The sequence below is a fragment of the Scyliorhinus torazame genome, chromosome 6, assembly GCF_047496885.1.
Source record: "Scyliorhinus torazame isolate Kashiwa2021f chromosome 6, sScyTor2.1, whole genome shotgun sequence".
NCBI classification, from domain to species: Eukaryota; Metazoa; Chordata; class Chondrichthyes; order Carcharhiniformes; family Scyliorhinidae; genus Scyliorhinus; species Scyliorhinus torazame.
In genome coordinates this window covers 241,332,071-241,340,139 of record NC_092712.1, presented here as the reverse complement: position 1 = coordinate 241,340,139, position 8,069 = coordinate 241,332,071, and the positions used below count along the sequence as shown (strand labels likewise).

The 8,069-nt window shown below is 48.8% G+C and overlaps 1 long non-coding RNA gene across 1 annotated transcript in view; it reads right to left on the bottom strand.

Moving 5' to 3' along the window:
- Nucleotides 1-3,864: 3,864 nt before the first annotated feature.
- LOC140425791 (uncharacterized) overlaps nucleotides 3,865-8,069 on the bottom strand; it is a 314,189-nt gene continuing 309,984 nt past the window's right edge. Inside the window, exon 3 of the long non-coding RNA XR_011948009.1 lies at nucleotides 3,865-4,204. This is a non-coding gene — a long non-coding RNA (uncharacterized lncRNA). The remainder of the gene's footprint in view (nucleotides 4,205-8,069) is intronic.

Here is an 8,069-nt window from a genome sequence, read left to right as displayed (position 1 = left end):
GTGTCATCTGCAAATTTGGAGATATTACATTTTGTTCTCTCATATAAATCATTAATATATATTGTGAATAGCTGGGGTCATCGCACTGATCCCTGTGGTACCCATTAGCACTGCCTGCTACTTGGAAAAAGACAAATTTATTTATACTCCTTCTTTCCTGTCTGCCAGGCAGTTTTCTATCCATCTCAATGCACTACCCCAAATCTCGTATACTTCAATCTTACCCGTAGTTTCTTGTGTCGAAACGTATCGAAAACCTTCTTAAAAATCAAACAAACCACATCCACTGGCTTCCCCTCATCAACTCTAATGGTTACACCCTTGAAGAATTCCTGTAGATTTGTCAAGCATGATTTCCTTTCCATAAATCCATGCTGACTCTGATCCAAGTGCTCTGCTATTAAATTATTTAGAATGGACTAGTATTTTCCCCACTACTAATGTCAGGCTGACTGGTCTATAATTCCCTGTTTTCTCTCTACCTCCCTTTTTAAATAGTGGAATTAAATTAGCTACCCTCCAATCCATATGAACTGTTCCAGACTGAGCACGGGACCCTTGAAAGGTGACCGCCAATATATTCACTATTTCTTGGTCCACTTCTTTAAATACTCTGGGATGTAGGTTATCGGGCCCTCGGGGTTTATTGGCCAAAGTATGTATTTCCTTGGTCAGCCATTTCTTTGTTTCCCATTATGAAATCGCCTGTTTCTGACTGTAAGGGACCTCACAAGTGACCAGTAAGCTGGCTGCAAAGCAGAGGTTATTTTTGTTCATTCAAGGGATGTGGGAATCATTGGTTGGGCCAACATTTACTGCCCATCACTGAGGACATTTAAAAGTTGCACATTGCTGTGGATCTGGAGTCACATGTAGGCCAGACCAGGTTTCCTTCCCTAAAGGACATTAGTGAACCAGATGGGTTTTTACGACAATCGACAATGGTCACCCTGAGACATCTAATTCCAGATTTTTAGTGAATTCAAATTTCCCCATCTGCCATGGTGGGATTCAAACCCATGACTCTGAGTCTCTAGATTTCTAGCCCAACGATAATACCACTCTGCCACTGCCTCCCCTGAGTAATGGCATTCATGTGTTTGCCACCATCTCCTTGGATGATCTGAAAATTTCTGGCCACGGAGTTGGAGATTATGAGCACAACATTTTTTTGTATCTAGTATTAGAATCAAGAGATGGAGTGAGGTGTGGGTTAGCCAGAAACCGAAGGATACCGATCCTACTCAATGTCAGCAACTACCCGAACTGCCAGATGCATCATTTCCACACTTATATTAGGTCCTGAGTAGAATTTCCAAGTTAGTAACAATTGTACATGAAAAATTGGGTTAAGATAATAAAACAGAGAAAGGAGTCTCTTATTCAATTACCAGTGCTAAATGCAAATCCATAAATCAGAGATGGAAATAACTTGGATGGAATTTACATCCTTAATTTACTCAAGGAGCTGGATTCTCCAATTTTGAAAAGCCAGGAGAAGCAAATGCCGAGCCGACAGACACACAAAGCAACAAAGCGCCGGCCACGCCAGAACGAGAAGGACCGGCCCGCCGCACGAGGAACCTCCCCTCACGAGAGGGTGGATGGAGGATGTTTCTCTCAAGGTAACGAAGATCATAGAGAGGAGATGAAGACCGGTATTCAGGCTGCGGTCAGGGTGGCGGCCGGGGAAGCTGTGGAAACCATGCAGGTGGCTCTGGACAAGGCAGAGAGGCGATTGAAGGTCCAGGGGAACAACTGACCAGAGTGACTGGATCGCCACCCTGGAGAAGGAAATAGTGAAGTTGGTCACAATACAGGGGAGTCTGAAGGGTAGATAGAGGATCAGGAGAACCGGTCATGGCACCAAAGCCTATGGACAGTGGGGCTGCTGGAAGGGATTGAAGGCAGGGACCCCACAGACCATGTGGCCCAAATGCTCGGCAGTCTGGTGGGAAGGGATAGCTTCCCCAACCCACCAGAAATAGACAAAGCTCACCGGTCACTCCGCACAAGACCCAAGGCCTGGAGGGCAGCCAAGGGCGATAATCGTCAAACTGCATCCGTATCAAGACCGGGAAAGAATCCTGCGTTGGGCAAGACAGACAATAAACTGTAACTGGGAAGGTCACCATATCAGGATCTACTAGGACATTGGGGCTGACCTGGCAAAGCGTCGGGCAGAGTTCAACAGGACAAAGATATCCCTGTATAAAAGTGGCGTAAAATTTGGGATGGTGCACGCAGCCAAACTTTGGGCACATATCAGGGCAGGGAGCACTTCTTCATGGTCCTTGCGGAGGTGGACAAATTTGCCCTAGAGAATGGGCTGGAAAAACAGCAGCAGGGACAGCGGTGAAATGAGCATTCAAAAAGACTTCATTTATTTAACCAACCCGAAAGACACTTTGTGCAGGACTGCATTGCCTCACTTTGAGCACGGGAGCTGCAGTGTTGGAGGGAAAGGGAGAGGACAGAAGAGCTGAAGAAAGGGTGAGGAGAAAGGCAGGATGGGAAATAGATAGCAGGTGAAGGATAGATATATAGCCAATCCCGAGAGAGGAAAGGAGCCATAGCACCAGGAAGCACAAGTGAGAGGGGGGCAGCGGTGCCTGACACCGGCGAGGGGTGGGAGGGGGGGGGGTGCTATGCATCACTAAAGGGGGAACAATCAGGAGAAGAAGCGGGGAGAAGGGGACACAGTGGGGGGGGGACAGCAAAAGGAGGGCAAAAGAAGCGGGTGGGGGAGAGGGAAGAAAGAAACATAGGGGAAACATGGGGACGAGGGTAATAAGGGCATGAGGCTGGTTACAACAGACCATGTTGGACAAAGAGAAATCCCAGTGCGCAGGGGCCCGGCCTCATGGTAAGAATGATGTCCGTGGCCATTTGGGACAGTCCCCTAACAAAGGGAAACCCCAGAGTGCAGCGGCATATCCACAAGATAAGTATGGTTGATCCCAGCCTTCTTCAACTCAGTGGAAAAACTGATTGTGGCGTTTGTGTGGAGGAGGGAGGAGGTGGGACTCCTAGGATCCCCAAAACCCCCAATGCTTAGAATGAGAAGCATTGGGGCCAAGACTTCCCAAACCTACAGTATTACCACTGGGCAGCAACAGAGGAAGGGTAAACGGGTGGATAAAGGAGCAGGAAGCCGATTGGGTGCAAATAGAGGAGGGCATCTGCACGGGGATCTTCCTCCGGGTCCTGGCAACGGCAGCGCTCCCATCCCCGTGACCAAACACTCAACGGGCCCAGTGGTGATAGCCACACTCATGGAATCAACTACAACAGCAGTTCAGTTTAATCAAAATGTCCATTAAGGCCCCCATCTGCAACAACCACAGGTTCACGCCAGCCAAAATGGACACCACCTTCAAAAGGTGGAGACAGGACGGGGGAACATTGACAGTTAGGGACTTCTACACAGACAACAGACTCACAACACTGAGAAGTTCCAGCTGACAGGGGGAAATGAGCTAAGATATATGAAGGTCAAAAACTTCTTAAATAGGGTGACAAGCGCATACCCATGACCACTGCAGCAATCGCTGTTAGAGGACCTACTGGACGCGGACATCTTAGGGAGGGGGAACTGCGGCAACCTTTATGGGCGACTACTGGGAAGGGCACATACACTACTGGACGAGACAAGAAAAAAGTGGAAGAAAGACTAAGGGTTTGAAATAGGGTGGGGACTCTGAAGTGAAGCACTGCACAAGGTCAATTCCACCTCCACCTGCGCAAGTTGAAGCAATAAATGTTGGATATAGTTTAAGATTTTAGATTCGGGGACTACAATGGTTAAAATAGGCAATTGACTATTCAGAAGTCATTTTAAAATAGTTTATTAAGAAGCAACAGTTTAGATGTGACCCGTGACAGTTAAGAGTGGTTTCCCAATCCCAGGGGTTAAATGAACAGATGGCACAGAGTGTGTTGATCTCAGTAGTTTGTGATAGCAGAATTCTGCACACTAGTCAAAGTGTCCAGGAACTCTTCAGTCAGTCTTCCTCCTCCTCCTCTGGTCCAGTTTTCATCTGAAGTAGTAGGTCGCTTGGACGGCATGGTGGCACAACGGTTAGCACTGCTACCCACAGCTCTGAGGACCCCGGTTCAATGGTCACTGTCCATGTGGAGTTTGCACATTCTCCCCATGTATGTGTGGGTCTCACCCCCACAACCCAAAGATGTGCCAATACCTCTGCAAATGAAGGAGAGTATTCCATAAGCTTTCTTAACAACCTTGTCTGCATCAACTGCTGCCATTAAGGACCTGTGTACTTGCACGCCAAGATCTCTCACTTCATCTACCTCTCTTAGTATAGTCCCATTTATTGTGTACTCTCTATAACTGTTTGACCTCCCTAATTGCATGCAAACAAATTAATGACGTGGTTAAGAAATTAGTTGAGTGGCAGGCGACAGAGAGTAGGGATAATTGGCAAGAAGTGACGAGTGGTGACCCACAGGGATTTTTGTTGGGGCCTCGATTATTCACATTCTTCATTAATTAAAAAAAATAAAAATTTAGAGTGCCAAATTAAATTTTTTCCAATTAAGGGGCAATTTAGCGTGGCCAATCCACCTACACTACACATCTTTGGGTTGTGGGGACGAAATCCACACAAACACAGGGTGAATGTGCAAACACGGACAGTGACTCAGAGCTGGGATCGAACCTGGAACCTCGCCGCTGTGAGGCGGCAATGCTAACCACTGCACCACCGCGCTGCTCTACACATTGTTTATTAATGATTGGATGATGGGGACTTCTGGTGGCGGCCATGGAGGGGTAGGTCAAACATTTGATAGCTCCTGCCTGTAACGGACTTTTGGACCTTTTTCCCCTGTTTTTTTCAGATTTTATGGGATAAAGCAGTGAAGAGTGAGACAGTGAGGAGAAATCCTCCTCCGGTGTATGGAGAATTGGACCAGAAGTGGCCGTGTGAGACAACAAAGTCCTATAAGGGAGACGCAAGCAGAGCTGGTAACACGGGACAGCATGGCGGAAGGCAAGGGCCGCAGGGAGACGGCACAGTGATCGACGGAGCACCTGGTGAAATATTTCGCGCAAGATTGCTTCGCCAAGCTGAAGATGGACACGCTGGACCCGATTAAGGCTTCGATTGATTAAGTGGTTCAGAATCAGGAAACCCATGGGGAGAGCGATCCAGGAGGTCGAACAAAAGTTGTCCGAGCACGAGGAGTATATAACCGTGCTGGAAAGCAAGGTGGGATGATTAACGACTGCCAGAAAAGAATGCAGAAGCTGGAGGACCTGAAGAATAGGTCCAGGAGGAAGAATCTCAGAATTGTTGGCCTCCCAGAAGGCAGTGAGGGATCAGATGTGAGGGCTTATGTGACGGACATGTTGGAGAAGTTGATGGGGGCTGGGGCATTCCCTCAGCCCCTAGAATTGGACAGAGCGCACAGAGCCCTCGCGAAGAAGCCCCGAGCGAACGAGCCGCCGAGGGCCATGGTGGTACGTTTTCACCGTTTCATGGACAAGGAACACGTTTTGCAGTGGGCCAAGAAAGAACGGAGCAGCAAGTGGGAGAATTGTGAGTCAGGACCTGGGAGCGGATTTGGCCAAGAGACAAGCTGGGTTCAATCGGGCAAAAATTACCCTCTTTAAAAAGGGGGTGAAGTTCGGGATACTGTACCCAGCCCGCCTGTGGGTCACACATGAGGAACGGGACTTCTACTTTGAAACACCAGACGAAGTATGGACCTTTATTGAAAAAATGAAGCTGGAGGCGAATTAAAAGACACTTAAGCCTTGGAGAAGTACTGTGGCAGCGATTTGCGGTGCTGGATTGTATCAATTTAACAAGCTCTATGTGAAATAATGGGCTGTGTGGATGTTTAAAGGTTGATTTGTCTTGCAGGGACCTTGTGAGGGGGGGGGATGGGCTTTGAATTTAGTTCCTCTTTTTGGATGACTATTTTTCTAAAGTGTACATAGATCCCTGAAAGTTGCCACCCAGGTTGATAGGGTTGTGAAGAAGGCCTATGGAGTGTTGGCCTTTATTGGGAGAGGGATTGAGTTCCGGAGTCGGGAGGTCATGTTGCAGCTGTACAGAACTCTGGTACGGCCGCATTTGGAGTATTGCGTACAGTTCTGGTCACCGCATTATAGGAAGGACGTGGAGGCTTTGGAGCGGGTGCAGAGGAGATTTACCAGGATGTTGCCTGGTATGGAGGGAAAATCTTATGAGGAAAGGCTGATGGACTTGAGGTTGTTTTCGTTGGAGAGAAGAAGGTTAAGAGGAGACTTAATAGAGGCATACAAAATGATCAGGGGGTTAGATAGGGTGGACAGTGAGAGCCTTCTCCCGCGGATGGAAATGGCGGGCACGAGGGGACATAGCTTTAAACTGAGGGGTAATAGATATAGGACAGAGGTCAGAGGTAGGTTCTTTACGCAAAGAGTAGTGAGGCCGTGGAATGCCCTACCTGCTACAGTAGTGAACTCGCCAACATTGAGGGCATTTAAAAGTTTATTGGATAAACATATGGATGATAATGGCATAGTGTAGGTTAGATGGCTTTTGTTTCGGTGCAACATCGTGGGCCGAAGGGCCTGTACTGCGCTGTATCGTTCTATGTTCTATGTTCTATGATTGTTCCTTCACTGTTTATTTGTTCTGTTGTTTATTTACTGGGGAATGTGATGCTTTTAAAATGTTTTTCATGTGGGGGGGGGGGGAAAGAGAGGAAAGTACAATAGGGAGACAGACTGCTTGGTGCCAGGGGCGGGAGCTATCGAGTCAGGATGGGTCAGCTGACTCTCGGAAGCGCAGTGGGAGGTGGACAGGTGTTAAGCTGGAGCTTGATTTGGGGGATTGGGTTTTTAGTGTTGTTGGGGGGGGGGGGGATGCTGCTTTGCTGACAGGGGAGGAACTGTTACTAGGGGATAAATGGGAGGTCAGGAACGGGGACAGCCTGAGTGGGTTCTCGAGGAAGCGGAGGGCGCGAGCTGAAGGCTGGCCTAAAAAGGGTGATGGCTAGTCAACAGGGGGGGGGGGTTGGAAGCCCCCCGTCCAGGCTGATCACATGGAACGTGAGAGGACTGAATGGGCCGATCAAGAGGGCTCGCATGTTCGCGCATTTGAGGGAACTGAAGGCGGACATGGCAATGCTACAAGAGACACACCTAAAGGTTACAGACCAGACAAGATTGAGGAAGGGGTGGGTTAGCCAAGTGTTCCACTCAGGACTGGACTCAAAGACCAGGGGGGGTAGCGATCTTGATCAGCAAACGAGTGGCATTCGAGGCAGGGAAAATCGTGTCAGATGAGGGGGGTAGGTACATAATGGTGAGTGGGAAGCTGGAGGGGGTGTGAGTGGTATTTGTGAACATATATGCTCCGAATTGGGACGACGTGGAATTTATGAGGCGGGTGTTAGGTAAGATCCCAGACTTAGAGTCACATAACCTGATCATGGGAGGGGACTTCAACACAGTCACTGATCCGGAATTGGACCGGTCAAAATCCAGGACAGGGAGGAGGCCGGCTGCGGCAAAGAAATTGAAGGGTTTTATGGAACAGATGGGGGAGTAGACCCATGGAGGTTTGCACGGCCGAGGACGAAGGAGTTTTCCTTTTTTTCACATGTCCACAAGCTATACTCTCGCATCGACTTTTTTGTTCTGAGCTGGGCGCTAATACCGAAGGTAGTGGATACTGAGTACTCGACAATTGCAGTGTCGGATCATGCCCCCACTAGGTGGATCTACGAGTTAGTGTGGAGAGAGGGCAATGCCCGCTGTGGAGTTGCTAGCGGGCGAAGCGATCTGTGGGTGGGTTAACAAGTCCATCCAGAACTACCTGGAAACAAATGATACAGGGGAGGTTTGGGAAGCTTTGAAGGCAGTAGTCAGATGGGAATTAATCTCGATACGGTCCCACAGAGAAAAGGCGGAATGGGCTGAGAGGGATAGATTAGTGGAGGAGATACTCCAGGTGGACAGGAGATACTCGGAGGCCCCGGACGCGGGGCTACTAAGGGAGCGGCGGAGGTTACAGGTGGAGTTTGGGCTGTTGACCACAGGGAAAGCAGTG